The following is a 15,693-nucleotide window of genomic DNA, read 5'->3' as shown; positions in this document are numbered from 1 at the left end:
TGACGAAAGGAATGAACCTTTGTATCCGTAGAGCTGTCTAAAGGAATGAAAGATTTTATTGCCATTGCACCTCCGGATATTTTGAAATAACTGTCCAGATTTGAAAAGGAAACTCTGTCCTGAGGAGTCTCGAACTTGGCTGTATCCCTACTCAATATCCAGCGTTAAGATTTACAGCTCGGATTTATGGTCGAATAAGTTGTGAATACCACAGTAATTTGCTAATCATGTCTTGTTTTAGAATATCCAAAACAAAATATCTTTTGAACTATTCTGCTTTTTTAGATTTTGAACGCTGGAAGCTATGCTGAATTATAGGTTACAAACTTCCCAGTACAAATGATCAGCACACTCTTCATATATGTAATTATTTATTCTTCTATGATTACTGCCTTGCTCTTTGACAAGGTCATTTGTAGAGCGCTTATTTCATTCAAATATGTGTGAAAGTGGAAATGTTTTTCCTTCGGTTCAGTGCCAGTGAATCATTAACAATATCTTACTATTAAATTTTCACGGGACAATAGGGCTAAAGTAAGGTGCCTGTTGCATCTTACTTTCCACATCATTGCCTTCCTTTAGTTTAACTTCATTGTAATCGAATGAAATGAATGTAAAACTGACATGTATCACCCGCATGCACAGAAAGTGTATTGACTTCTCATTTCATTGAAGTATCATTGTTTGAAATGACTGCTTTACATTGTGAATCCGTGAATGAGACAAAGTCTTCAGGGTGGAATTTGGGCACTGTGGTATGAAAATTACACTATGTTTTGGTTAAGAGATGCAGATTCATTACAGCGATGCATCCCTTGACTAGTAATCGTGTTTGGCTTAGTGATAGATCTATCAGGCAAACCTGCTTCGTCAGCATGGTGGTGTACATAATTGAAATATAATTCAGTGAGGAAGAATGCATCTGATGGCAAACTGAAATGCTAACATCAATCCAGGAACCAGTAACCCACTAAAAGAAATTGCTGAGTGTCAATTCTGCACTGACATGTTGAGAAGGGTAGATTATACTGTATTCTCCATTGAAGATTTTTCAGTTACATATTCTAATTAATTGTTAGCCATTTGATCTTTTACTAATTTGTAAAAAAAAACATTCTTCTTCCCTTACCATTTGCAAATCGAAGGCAGGTTGTTAATAACATTGATTGATTGCGTTGAAGCACAATTGTGCCTTTCAATAAATTATCTCGTTAGATGCACAGAAAACATAATTTTAGTATCCGTTAGTTGATCTCATCCGTCCACTCCAGGAACTGGTTTCGCATGCCGGGGTAGGCAACTCCCTATTTTACTGGGGTTGAGGTTTCCTGGCTACACTCAACTGGTTTAGCCCGCCTGTCGATGCGGTGAACTAGGGTGTTGCCACTGTCGCATGCAGACTGTTACTTGGAGCCACGGGTGAGTTCTGGGTGGCACCAGGGGACGAAAGGTGTACAAGCTGCCACTGTGTGGAGCACGAAAAGCCCGCCACCAGAAGTGCCTAACAAATTAATGTTTATAATATTTTTAAATAAAGGGTCCTAGAGTTTTTTGCACGATTTTCATAATCATTGCTGGTATCTGTTTTCTGGTTGTGATTCTGTATATTCCATAAAAATAGTCTCCGTGCCTATTTTAAAGAAAAAGAATTTCAGTTTATCGCCAGTGGACGGATATGAATCGATATTAGATCGATAAATGGACATTTAGACAGATAGGCTGAGAAGGATACATTTAGGAGACAGATAATTTGATTCCCTTCCTGAGCTGTGAGAAGACAACTGGGTTATTTCCCTGCTTCGAAGGGATCCACTACTGCAGTGAACAGAACTGTCAGAGCTCTACCGGCACATCACTGACCAACCCGGTCAGTGCTTAATCTGACATAACACCGGCTACATAGATAATGTCACTACTTGTCCAGTTCCCTCAATATTGCAATGTTATTATCACAGCACATTCGGTCCCACCATCTCTCACAGAACATATCACTGCTCATTCAGAAGCATTTCTGAAAATACTGGTAACTTCATTGCTCGCAGTCTCATGATGGACAGAGCGAAAAGATGATGTCTGACCATAAGGACATAACAAATAATAACATCGTTCTTTACAAAAGTGCCCCTCCGCACAATCACAAAGTTTGGGCCGATACCCTGTCATCACTGTCCACACGGTCAGTGAGTATCAGAACATACAGATTATGTATTTATTTGCCAAAGCCGGCTCCCTTGCAGCAAATAAAATGCTGATGACGCAGCAAATTACAAACTGGAGAATCAACACCTCAAACGTCAATCAATAATGTCATTTATAGTACGCTGCACAGCAGGAGACGGCTATGTGATGTGGGTAGAACTTCCATGCAACTTATCGTTATGGACTCGGTTTACAGGTTCTACAGTTCAAAGGAGAAGGATGATCTATCCATGTACCAACGAGTACCCAAGCATCAGTGGAACGTAAAGTCATTGAACCTCGGCTTTTGTTATTATTGTTGTACTGATATTAGGATTGACCCGGTTGTTAACGAGAGATATTCACTCTTTATTTACTCTGTCATCACATTGGGCCGTGTTTATATATCGAGACACGAGCACATTTTTATTTTCGTATGTATAAATTAAATTCGGCGTCCTTTATTTGCAAGTCTTGTTACACACTTTTACTTAGTCTGTCCGCATAAAAAGAAACCCGGATATTGTTCAGTGGGCTCGCGGATAAAAATCCTCATTCACGAAATCAGTTATAGCTTGTGTTCAGTTGGGTCAGATAATCTGAACCACCAAGAATGTATAGTCTTTATCACTAACACCTTTACACAACCAACGTGTTTTTCACTGATGTCTCATACCAAGAATAGAATAGTAAATATAATTGTTAACATACCCTCTATACATATAAATATAAGGTAGGTTTTCTTAAATCTTTGGGAAAAATGTGCTGTATGCTGGGAATAAATGTGTATATTTTTTGTTGTTTCAAGCAGGTGGTGTAGAACAACAAGAAAAAAATATTGCACATCACTTGTCCGATTAATCACAGACCAGATGAGATGAAGTTAACCCCTTACAGGTTGGCACTTGCAGAATTACTAAATACGCTCAGTTATATGTTTGCGTACAATCACATAAGACTTTTTTTTTCCGAACACATTTTGTCTTAATTTGTAAATATTGCTTGACTGAGAGAAAACACTCCAAGGAAACTAATAAAGAGGCCAGGTCTCCGCAGATGAGCAGTAAAGTGAAACACAACCAAATGAATAGGCACAAACTGTAGAAGGTAACAGGTGAAACCAGCAGGAGGAGGAAATATCCTTCTTGTCCAGCTTTCTGTCAATTCTCAACTTCCGGACACAGATTGTCATCTATAAGACTAAACAGAATACGGTGCATTTACACTGAAGTCCTCTGACGTTAATTTCTATGAGCTATCCATTCAAATTTAAATCTGGACGCTTGTGCGGATCAGCAGAAACAGAATCGGAGGTTCATAAACATGTGCCAGTTGTATTCACTGGCTGGAGTTGTGGCCCGATCGGGGAATGGAAAAGTATTGTTACTGATTCACTTACTGTGTAATGGTGTGTGCAGCTTTATGCTGGATACTGCACTTTTCTGCGGTTTCGTGCCATGAGGAATATTTCAAGTATGTTTGAATGTATCCCGTGTCCTACTAAGCAGACATTTAACAGGTTGAAACACATTTTCTGAATATTTTGCAAGGTGTGTGTCTGCTTCGTTGTTCCTACATGTTTGTGTAGAAAAGCAAGAAAGGCTTATTGTGCATCAGCGATGAGATTAACAATATTCGAGAAGATATTTAGTCAACGCGCTGCTGTTCGCCATTACAGGCTCACGTGGTATTTATTTTTGTAAAATGGAAAGAAGTTCAAATTTCGAAGGATTTTGAAAACATATATAAATGAGTCTGTTGTTCCAATAATTGAGAAATAAAGAACCAGAGGGTTTTGCATTTACAACATTTCTGGACCCAACAGCCGAACCCCCATCTCTGTCACTTCCTGGACAGCTACAGCTGGAGAAAGGAACCAAGCAGGCACGAAGGACACAAACTGATTGCAGTACGATCACAGGCGGAGCTTCGTCGTTCAAATAGAGACGTCAGTTTGACACAGAGAATAGTTTGTTTTATTTTGTAATAACCTCAGCGACGGCACTGATGTTATCGCTGCCTTTCCAGAACAATGACTACACACACTGACAATGTCACTGCTGACCATGCTGATGACGACATTGGTAATGCAGGCCCATCACTGACCACACTAAAATAGAGTGATCTCTCTGCAGACTTACCAGTGTCAGTTTAGGCAACCATGAACTAAAGAAACATTGATTTAAGGTGACCTCAGAGAATTAATAGAAAGTGGAGGGACAAATTTTGACCAATGAAGTGGGTAGGTATATGGAAAGAGCTGACCGTGGAAATTTTCGAGGTATACACCTTCCTCAACAGTCCATGAATTGGGCTACAGTAATTGGGTAGTACATGAATAAAAATGTTTTAATCGGTATGAGGGCCACAGCGAGCTAATGAGTTCTCTCTCTCTCTCTCTCTCTCTCTCTCTCTCTCTCTCTCTCTCTCTCTCTCTCTCTCTCTCTCTCTCTCTCTCTCTCTCTCTCTCTCTCTCTCTCTCTCTCTCTCTCTCTCTCTCTCTCGATCGATGTGTGGATGGGGATTCACTCTCTCTGATTCCGGAGTGTGTGATGGGACGGCGTGAAGGGATCATCACTCTGTGCGGAGTGAGATGGGAGACTCTCTCTCTCTCTCTCTCCCTCCCTCCCTTCCTCCCTGTCTCTCGTTCTGGTTCTCTCTGGTATGCGTCATGTCAGATGTCACTGCAAGATGTTGGTAAATCAGATAAATTGTACCTATAGCATCCAATCCCCTATTTGTTCCCAAACACGAGGACATCTGCAGATGCTGGAAATTAAAAGAACACATACACACAAAAAAACTGCTGTTGAACGCAGCAGGACAGGCAGCATCTATAGGAAGAGGTACAGTCGACGTTTCGGGCCGAGACCCTTCGTCAGGGCTAACTAAAAGAAGAGATAGTAACGATTTGAAAGGTTGTTTTCCCTTGCTTTACCTCAATGAACTGTGTACTGATTTGAATAGTGTGAGCAGTATGTTCGTAAAGGTGCTCACAGTACATCGGTACACGGTACATGTTAGAATACTAATTCCAATTCCACATAACGTACCCACGGCATTTTTTCTTCTAAGAGATTCTGGGTAAATACATGAGGAAGACTGACAGGAGATCAGTGTTACAGGCTAAGTGGAATAGCTCTGAATTGCCATATCCCAAACACAGCCTGAATGTGCGAAATTCACTCTTCCAATGTAAACATTTCCATTTACTTAACTACAAATTACACTCCCATTGAACCGCCAGTAGACTCATCACATTGCCAAACGCTATCTGTGTCTGTTGAGCTGAGAGTTTCACCTGGTGAATATTCTCCAAAGCCTATTCTGGTAAAATCGCCAATAGGTAGATTCCACTGTTCGCCCTGAGTCTCGCTGTTGTTGCGTTTGTCATGGGAAATTGAGATAATCAGGCCTCCATTTCAGCCGCAGCGACACTAAGGTTTGCTGAAATTTGTTCGTCTTGAGCTGCATCGTTAAGCCAGACTACAGTGAAATTGCTGAGACCAAGAGAGGTTACTCACTATCAAATCTCTTCCGTCCCACAGAGACATTTTTGTAGTTCCAGCTGGACGCCTCTAATCGTTTGAATTTAAATCTCACAGCATTAAATGGCGTGTCTCCGTTTCAGACTCGTTTCATCTACCACACCGCTACATTACACCAGAACGTAACACAATATGATCAGCAGTAATCCCTATGGGGTCTCAAACCTCGGTCAATATTTCCAGCCGATCAGCAGGCCTTTAACAGCTCGAATCAAACCGCATGACAACAGCTTTTCAGTACACACTGAACCAACGGATATACACTTGTCAGTTATCAATGTATATTACTGCCATATCCCGGAACCTGGTGAGTTAACCTAAGTTAGTAAAAGTGTTTACACATATCAGGATTAAATGAAAGAATCTCCGCCTCCAACCCTCTGTGACACGAAGTATTTCATCAAGAGATTTCCAGGAGGTCATGGGTTGGGTAGTATTATGGACCGTGGTGACGATGTTGAGTGTTGAATCTGGGGAGTGGTTGGTGTTTGAAGTTTTTCATATCAACAGCTTTTTTTTCCTTGGAAGTGTCGAGATTCTTGAAGCACTGATTTCATCTGGTGGTGTTGTTGCCATTGGAGTGATTCTTGTTGCTGGAGAAGCAAAGGGGCGGAGTGAAACCGCTGAGGTATTGAACGCACCAAGGCGGAAAAAGGAAATTGATTCAGGGAGTGAGAGATGGAGGGAGACAAACGACATGGTAGGGAGCCTCATGGTTGGATATACCTCTCCAGTGTTTGGGCAGAGAGTACTTTGAACCCATGAAATCGAAGGGGAAGAAATGGTAGATCAAAAATTATGCCATGGTTGTCATATGGTGGAGCTGGGAGCGGACCCAAATGCAAGACCCAGACACTGACGTACTAGGAACAGGACAGGTCTAGTAATTAGAGTTAGCGACGTGACTGGATGCAGTCTAGGAGCTGGGACAAGAACACAGACTTGGGCTTGGACATCGGCTAGGAAAGCGGGAGCAGGACAAGGAACTGTGAACAAGGAACCTGGGATTTGACTCCGAGCCAGAGACTGGACAAGGACCCAGAGCTTGGGTCTTCACTTGGGCTCGGACCCCGGAAATAGACGACAACATGACGTGGCTGCGGAACTGGAAATGGCTTGGGTTTTTCATCGCTTGGGTTCTTCGAGGCGAGGACATGACGAGGCTAGGGTTCGGATCCTAGCCAGAGACTGGACAAGTACCTAGAACCTGGGTCTTGACACGGGCTCGGAGTCCGGAACTAGGCAAAGACATGACGTGGTCTTGGGAGACAGGACTAGGCGAAGCTACAGAACAGAACGTGAGACTCCTGGGCAGGACGAGGGAACTCCAGCACAGGACGAAGCATATGGACAGGACGAGGTACATGGAGCGGACAAGAACACGGAGCCTTTGACTTGGAACGCAGGAAGAGCCGAGCCTTGGACTTGAGACGACAAGAACCTGGGAACCTTGGACTTGGGATAACAGGAACGCAGAATACAGAGCCTTGGTCTTTGGGAGGACAGGAACACAGAGGCTTGGTCTAGAGCACGGGTACACGGAGCCTTGGACTTGAGAGACAGGAACAAAGGGACACGGAACACAGAGCCGAGACCCCTCCTTAGGAACAGGACTTATGGCCGGGACTCGTACATGGAACACAGAGCCATGACCCCTCCTTGGGAACAGGACATGGGGCCGGGGCTCTGCACAAAATGCCGATCACGACCAGACGGTTCCTCAACACTAGGTAGCGGCAAACGGCCGGATCTACCTAGCGCAGGCGTAGACACAGAGATAGTTCCAAGTCAACGATAGAAACAGTTCCTTATCATGAGACAGCAAGGCTCCGGTCTCGCTCCGATGGTAGAACTTCACAAGGTTGCAGGCAGGGATCCAGACAGAGGTTGCAGGCAGGGATCCCGACACAGGTCGCAGGCAGGGATCCAGACACAGGTTGCAGGCAGGGATCCAGACAGAGGTTGCAGACAGGGATCCAGACAGAGGTTGCAGGCAGGGATCCAGACAGAGGTTGCAGGCAGGGATCCAGACACAGGTTGCAGGCAGGGATGCAGACAGAGGTTGCAGGCAGGGATCCAGACACAGGTTGCAGGCAGGGATCCCGACACAGGTCGCAGGCAGGGATCCAGACACAGGTTGCAGACAGGGATCCAGACAGAGGTTGCAGGCAGGGATCCAGACACAGGTTCCAGGCAGGGATCCAGACTCGGGCTGCAGGCAGGGATCCAGACACAGGTTGCAGGCAGGGATCCAGACACAGGTTGCAGGCAGGGATCCAGACAGAGGTTGCAGGCAGGGATCCAGACACATGTTGCAGGCAGGGATCCAGACAGAGCTTGCAGGCAGGGATCCAGACACGGGTTGCAGGCAGGGATCCAGACACATGTTGCAGGCAGGGATCCAGACACGGCTTGCAGGCAGGGATCACGACACAGGTTGCAGGCAGGGATACAGACACAGGTTGCAGGCATGGATCCCGACACAGGTTGCAGGCAGGGATCCCGACACAGGTTGCAGGCAGGGATCACGACACAGGTTGCAGGGAGGGATCCAGACACAGGTTGCAGGCAGGGATTCAGACACAGGTTGCAGGCAGGGATCCAGACACAGGTTGCAGGCAGGGATCCCGACACAGGTTGCAGGCAGGGATCCAGACACAGGTCGCAGGCAGGGATCCAGACAGAGGTTGCAGACAGGGATGCAGACAGAGGTTGCAGGCAGGGATCCAGACACAGGTTGCAGCCAGGGATCCAGACACAGCTTGCAGGCAGGGATCCAGACACGGGTTGCAGGCAGGGATCCAGACACATGTTGCAGGCAGGGATCCAGACACAGGTTGCAGGCAGGGATCCAGACACAGGTTGCAGGCAGGGATCCCGGCACAGGTTGCAGGCAGGGATCCCGACACAGGTTGCAGGCAGGGATCCAGACACAGGTTGCAGGGAGGGATCCAGACACAGGTTGCAGGCTGGGATTCAGACACAGGTTGCAGGCAGGGATCCAGACACAGGTTGCAGGAAGGGATCCCGACACAGGTTGCAGGCAGGGATCACGACACAGGTTGCAGGCAGGGATCCAGACACTGGTTGCAGGCAGGTACCCCGACACAGGTTGCAGGCAGGGATCCAGACACAGGCTGCAGGCAGGGATCCAGACACAGGTTGCAGGCAGGTACCCCGACACAGGTTGCAGGCAGTTACCCCGACACTGGTTGCATGCAGGTACCCCGACACAGGTTGCAGGCAGGGATCCAGACACAGGTTGCAGGCAGGGATCCAGACACAGGTTGCAGGCAGGGATCCAGACACACGTTGCAGGCAGCAATCCAGACACATGTTGCAGGCAGGGATCCAGACACAGGTTGCAGGCAGGGATCCAGACACATTTTGCAGGCAGGGATCCAGACACAGGTTTCAGGCAGGGATCCAGACACAGGTTGCAGGCAGGGATCCAGACACATTTTGCAGGCAGGGATCCAGACACAGGTTGCAGGCAGGGATCCAGACACATTTTGCAGGCAGGGATCCAGACACAGGTTGCAGGCAGGGATCCAGACACAGGTTGCAGGCAGGGATCCAGACACAGGTTGCAGGCAGGGATCCAGACACAGGTTGCAGGCAGGGATCCCGTCACAGGTTGCAGGCAGGGATCCAGACACAGGTTGCAGGCAGGGATCCAGACACAGGTTGCAGGCAGGGATCCAGACAGAGGTTGCTGGCATGGATCCAGACACAGGTTGCAGGCAGGGATCCAGACACAGGTTGCAGGCAGGGATCCAGACAGAGTTTGCAGGCAAGCCTTCAGAAGGAATGCCAAGGGAATGGAACAGTCCAGCCTCAGGTTAACGGCAAAGACCGACTGGCTTACCCAACGGAGGCAAGGATAGGAAGGGACAGGTCCAACCTCAGGGTAAGGGCAATTCGGTTCAAAGTTCAAAAGGTTCAAAAGTTCAAATGTTCAAAGGTTCAAATATAAGAGGAATGTATATAATATGCACACAGAAATGCTTTTTCTCTGCAAGCATCCACGAAAACAAAGTGCCACTAAGAATGTTCGGCAGTTAAACGTAGGGTCCCAAAGATCCCTCCCTAGCTGCCATTACCCCCGCGCGAAAGCGGCAGCAAACAAAGATTCCCCTCCCCCACCCACCAGCAAACTAGCATCAACACCCACCACCAAGCACTCAAGCGGGAGCAATACAATAGCAAAGACACAGACTGGTATTTACCCCGAAAGCCTGGCGTGTCACCCGGAATTCGTCACAACGCAGGTACTCTGTCTCCCTTATAAGGGACAAGGAGGTGCCTCTGTTATTTTACCCAGCAAGCGGGAGACATGACAAGCAACTCTTTGGTTTACGATGTTAACATTCCGTCACGTCGCTTTTGCCGAGCTTTTTTCCCAAAGTTCTCAAAACCCCGGATCTTTGGACGCACGACAGTAGACTTTCCGGCCCCAGCGACAAGTCGCTGTTCTCCTGTCGAGACACAGATCCGCGGTCCGCCCGTTTCCAGAGCACCGAGATCTTAGGCTTCCAAATCGGAGTAGGATGCTCGGCCGACCCCTCGGCATCCCGAACAACAGCTAGTCCCGGAATCCCGAGAACGGGTCCCCTTCCCGGAAAGAACCGAAGTCAACGTCTAACTACAGGTCAAGGTCTTCAAAAGTACCCTGAAAGGGAGAAATAAAGATATTAAAGATGGAAGTAGAGCTGTTTCAGAAGATGCAAGCAAAGGTGTCGCCGCTTACTGCCATCTTGAATTCTCACCGCCTCCCATGGAGCTTAGAAAAATACAGGGCTCTGGTTAACCCAGGTAATTTCGAAAGAAAGTTTCATGTCGGCACAGCATTGTGGGACGAAGGGCTTGTATTGTGGCGGGTTTTCTATGTTTCTATGGTTCTAAATTCCTCGGGATATTGGCACTGAGTGCATCTTATTTCGTGTGAGGCGAGATGTCACCATCTCCTACAACTGTTCCCAATTCAGAATGCGCAGCCTGCAGCACAGTTCCGAATGACAACAGTTTCAGCTGTTTTTTGGGCGATCTTCACAGCGAATACTCAGCTGGCGTTTCCTATCTGAAACCGACAGGCACATTCTCAGCATTGAATTGTATTGCTTCAATTCTACTCTGAAATAAAGAAATTTACATGTGCAGCAACTTTCGATTGTGAAGCAGCACAATGTGCCGAGATCCTGTGCCGACAAGAAATGTAGTGCTGCCTACAGATTAGCTGAGTTACAGATACTGAGCAGAATTACTTATCCCAATTCTGGTCATTTGCAAATACGTCATTCCATGGTTTGTTAACTATTCGGCTCTAAAACACCAAATAAATATCAGATGAAAGTAATCACAAGCAAGTGATTTGTCTCCAAATGCCGATTCCCACAGACAAACGATCTACCTGAGCCACAGTATGAGAATAATACATTTTCAAAATTCCCTAAATCCACTGGCCGGTTGGTGTTCAACGGAACATGATTTTCCACCAATCAGCTTCTCCTTGTTCAAAATTTAAAAAAACAAAAACGTCTCCTGACGTATCTTGATCTCGCCCTCTTGTACAATTTTGCATATTTTCGGACGCTTTCCTGAAGTATGCCTGTCATTCCCTTATTCCCGTATTATCGTCAGAATACCTAGCAGACGCTAGGTGTTCTTTTCATTGTCTAATTCGCAATATCCAAAAACAGTTTCCTGATTTCACGTTGCACCCTGACTGGTGTTTGTAGGCTATACATTTTAGATCACATCTGCTCTTCGGTAGCTCTTACTTCTCTGCTGAAGGTTTGCCAGCGGTCACCTTACCTTAGTCTGCTTCCAGTAAGACCCATCATAGCCTAAAGCAGGTAATGGAGACCTGCTGGCGATGACAGCTTGAAACACGTTGACATGTTGGGCCGTAACATTGCTCCGGGTTCTATGACACGTGATATTCAGCTCGTTAGAATTGCCTAAGTAGTGTTTAGGCCCCTATATTTGATAAGTGAAGATACTAAAAGAGATCCCGTATTTCAACAGCAATCGAGAATTGAATAAAATGCGAAAACAACAACTCATACAGACAGACAAGAGGGTAAGGGCTTTTTGGAAGAACTTTCTATCCATTCTAGCCAGTGAATCGTTCGGGCAGGATGAAAAGCACCCAATGTCATTCCCTTGTTTAAGGAGAACATGGATAATCCATAGAAATAGAGGCGGGCGTGTTTCCCGTGTGTAACATGGAAGTGATAGGAGAAGATTTTAGGGAGATAATTGTCTCTATAACGTATGCTGATTAACGACAGTCCGTATCCCGCCTGCGGAACATGTCATGCGTTAAACAAAACAACTACTCAGTGTTTGGAGGAGATCCCGGATATGCTTGCTGGGTTGCGGGCAGTAGATGTCTGCATTTATTTTGTTAAGCCGTTTGAGAAGGCCTCTCATTATTAGCTGCTCGGTTTGATTATGGACACGAGATTCACGGAGAATGATAAGTTTGATTGAAAACGTCCTGATCATGGAAGAAAGTGGACAGTGGCGGAAGGATGTTATTCTGGCTGGGCGTCTGTGATTATTGATGTTCCGGAGAGATCACCGCTGGGACCTCTGCTGTTTTTTGACCTGATTGCAAGGGGAACGTTTAGCAGGATACATAACCAAACTGATGTACAAAACGATATTGGAGTCCAAGTCGAAATTTGTTCTTCTTTCCATTTTACACAAATAGATAACTTGTGAGCCTGCAATGGCGAATAGCAGCGCGTTGACTAAATGTCTTATCGACTATTGTTAATCTGATCTGTGATGCACAATAAGCCTTTCTTGCTTTTCTACACAACCATGTAGGAACAACGAAGCAGACACATACTTTGCAAAATATTCAGAAAATGTTTTTCAACCTGTTAAATGTCTGCTTAGTAGGACACGGGATACATTCAAACATACTTGAAATATTCTTCATGGTATGAAACCGCAGAAAAGTGCAGTATACAGGTAAAGCTGCACACACCATTACACAGTAAGTGTATCAGTAACAATACTTTTCGATTCCCCGATCGGGCCACAACTCCAGCCAATGAATACAACTGGCACATGTTTATGAACCTCCGATTCTGTTTCAACAGATCCGCACAAGCGTCCAGATTTAAATTTGAATGGATAGCTCATAGAAATTAACGTCAGAAGTCCTCAGTGTAAATGTACCGAATTCTGTTTAGTCTTATATTTGACAATCTGTGTCCAGAAGTTGAGAATTGACAGAGAGCTGGACAGGAAGGGTATTTCCTCCTCCTTCTGGTTTCACCTGTTACTTTCTACAGTTTGTGCCTATTCATTTGGCTGTGTTTCTCTTTACTGCTCATCTGCGGAGACCTGGCCTCTTTATTATTTTGCTTGGGAAGTTTTCTCTCATGAGCAATATTTACAAATTATTACAAAATGTGTTAGAAAAGACTTTCCCTGTGAATGTACACAAACATATACCTGAGCGTATTTTGTAATTCTGCAAGTGCCAAACTACAAGCGGTTAACTTCATCTCATCGTCACCGTGATTAATCGGACCAGTGATGTGCAATAATTTTCTCCTGTTGTTCTACACCTGTTTGAAACAGCAATAAAATACACATTTATTCGCTGCATACAGCACATTTTTTCCAAAGTTTAAGGAAACATCGTATATTTACATCTATAGCGGGTATTTTAACAATTATATTTACTATTCTATTCTTGGTATGAGACATCAGTGAAAAAGCATGTTGGTTGTGTAAGCTGTTAGTGATAAAGACTATACATTCTTGGTGGTTCAGATTATCTGACCCTACTGAACACAAGCTGTATCTGATTTTGTCAATGAGGGTCTTTGTCCGCGAACACACTGAACAATATGCGGATTTATTTTTATGCGGACCGACTAAGTAAAAGAGTGTAACAAGACTTGCAAATAAAGAACGCCTAATTTCATTTATACATACGAAAATAAAAATGTGCCCCAGCCTCGATATATAAACAAGGCCCAATGTGATGATAGAGTTAAAAAAGAGTGAACATCTCTCCTTAACAACAGGGTCACTCCTAATATCAGTACAACAATAATAACAAAAGCCGAGGTTCAATAACTTCACGTTCCACTGATGCTCGGGTACTCGTTGGTACATGGATAGATCATCCCTCTCCTCTGAGCTGTACAACCGGCAAAACAAGTCCATAATGATAAGTTGCATGAAAGTTCTGTCCACATCACATAGCTATCTCCTGCTGTACAGGGTACTATAAAGTACATTATTGATTGCACGTTTGAGGTATTGATTCTCCAGTTTGTAATTTGCTGCGTCATCAGCATTTTATTTGCTGCAAGGGAGCCGGCATTGGCAAATAAAGACATAACCTGTATGTTCTGATACTCACTGACCGTGTGGACAGTGATGACAGGGCATCGGCCCAAACTTTCTGATTGTGCGGAGGGGCACTTTTGTAATGAATGATGTTATTATATGTTATGGTCTTATGGTCAGACATCTTATTTTCGCTGTGTCCATCATGAGACTGCAAGCAATGAAATTACCAGTATACGTGGAGGTATACTCTGAATAAGCAGTGATATTTTCTGTGTGAGAAATGGAGGGACCGAATGAGCGGTGATAATAACATTGCAATATTGGGGAAACTGGACAAACGGTAGCATTATCTATCTGGTCGGTGGTATGTAAGAGTAAGCACTGATAATACCAGTGTGGTCAGTGATGGCCTGTAGAGCTCTGACAGTCCTGTAATGGATCCCTTCGGAGCAGGGAAATAGCCCCAGTTGTCTCCTCACAGCCCAGAAAGGGAATCAAATTATCTGCCTCCTAAATGTTATCCTTCTCAGTCTATCTATATAAATGTCTATATATGTATCGATCTATATCGATTTATATGCGCACATTGGCGATAAACTGAAAATCTCTTTCTTTAAGATAGGCGTGGAGACTATTTCTATGGAATATACAGAATCACAACCAGAAAACAGATACCAGTAATGATTATGAAAATCGTGCAAGGTAAAATCCCGGAATAATGTCAATGTTAGCACTGTGTTACTTCCTACCTTATTTAGTTTGTTATTTAATTTCCAATTCTCTTTTAATTACTATTTGTTAGTTTTAGTTGTCCGTCATTTCCGACAACGACGTCAGCCTATGCGGGAGGAATTTCATCGTGACATAGCACCTGCATTGGGGCAATTCTACTCTCTCGGCCTCAGAAACGTCCAATAGCGTAAAATCGCCAAGATTGTAGACCTCATCGGATGCAGTGCGTAGCCCTGCCGCCTTCCGTCCTTTGATTTGCCCTTCCCTCTCCAAGAAGGGTTGCAGTGCCGCGCTCCTGAGCGTTGGTTGTTGTAGTTGATCTCATCCGCCCACTCCAGGAACTGGTTGCGAATGCTGCGGTAGGCAAGTCCCTATCTCACCGGGATTGAAGTTTCCCGACTACACTCAACTATTTAAGTTCACCTGTCGAAGGGGGTGTGCCAGGGTGTTACGACTGTCACATGCGCACAGTTAATTGGAGTCACAGATAAGAGCTGGATGGCAGTTGGGGTCTAAATGTGTATGTAAAGGCGTACGAGCTACCTCTGTCTAGAGCACGACAAGCCGGCCAGTAGAAGTGCCTAACAAATTAATGATTAATATATATTTAAATAAATGGTCCTGGAGTTTTTTTATTTGAGTTATTTTTTTTAAATAATAATCTGTCATTTTCTAACTTGAACAAATATCATCAAATAACCATTCGTTCTTATGTTCGGCAGAACATATTGGTCCTTTATTAAAGAATGGGAATTCTTGGCAGGTAAAATGAAGTATATACGTAGGTGTTCCTGAAGATGGAAGACGCCCCTTTCTCCTTAGTCGTTGGTAATTTAACGCTGGTTGTAGTTGATGATATTTATCACAATATATGTTTACGATATTTATTTGTCCAGTTAGATATAAACAC

Source organism: Hemitrygon akajei, unplaced genomic scaffold (assembly GCF_048418815.1).
Source record: "Hemitrygon akajei unplaced genomic scaffold, sHemAka1.3 Scf000062, whole genome shotgun sequence".
In the NCBI taxonomy this organism is placed as follows: Eukaryota; Metazoa; Chordata; class Chondrichthyes; order Myliobatiformes; family Dasyatidae; genus Hemitrygon; species Hemitrygon akajei.
The sequence above is the reverse complement of the archived record's forward strand: the minus strand, read 5'-3'. Positions refer to the sequence as shown.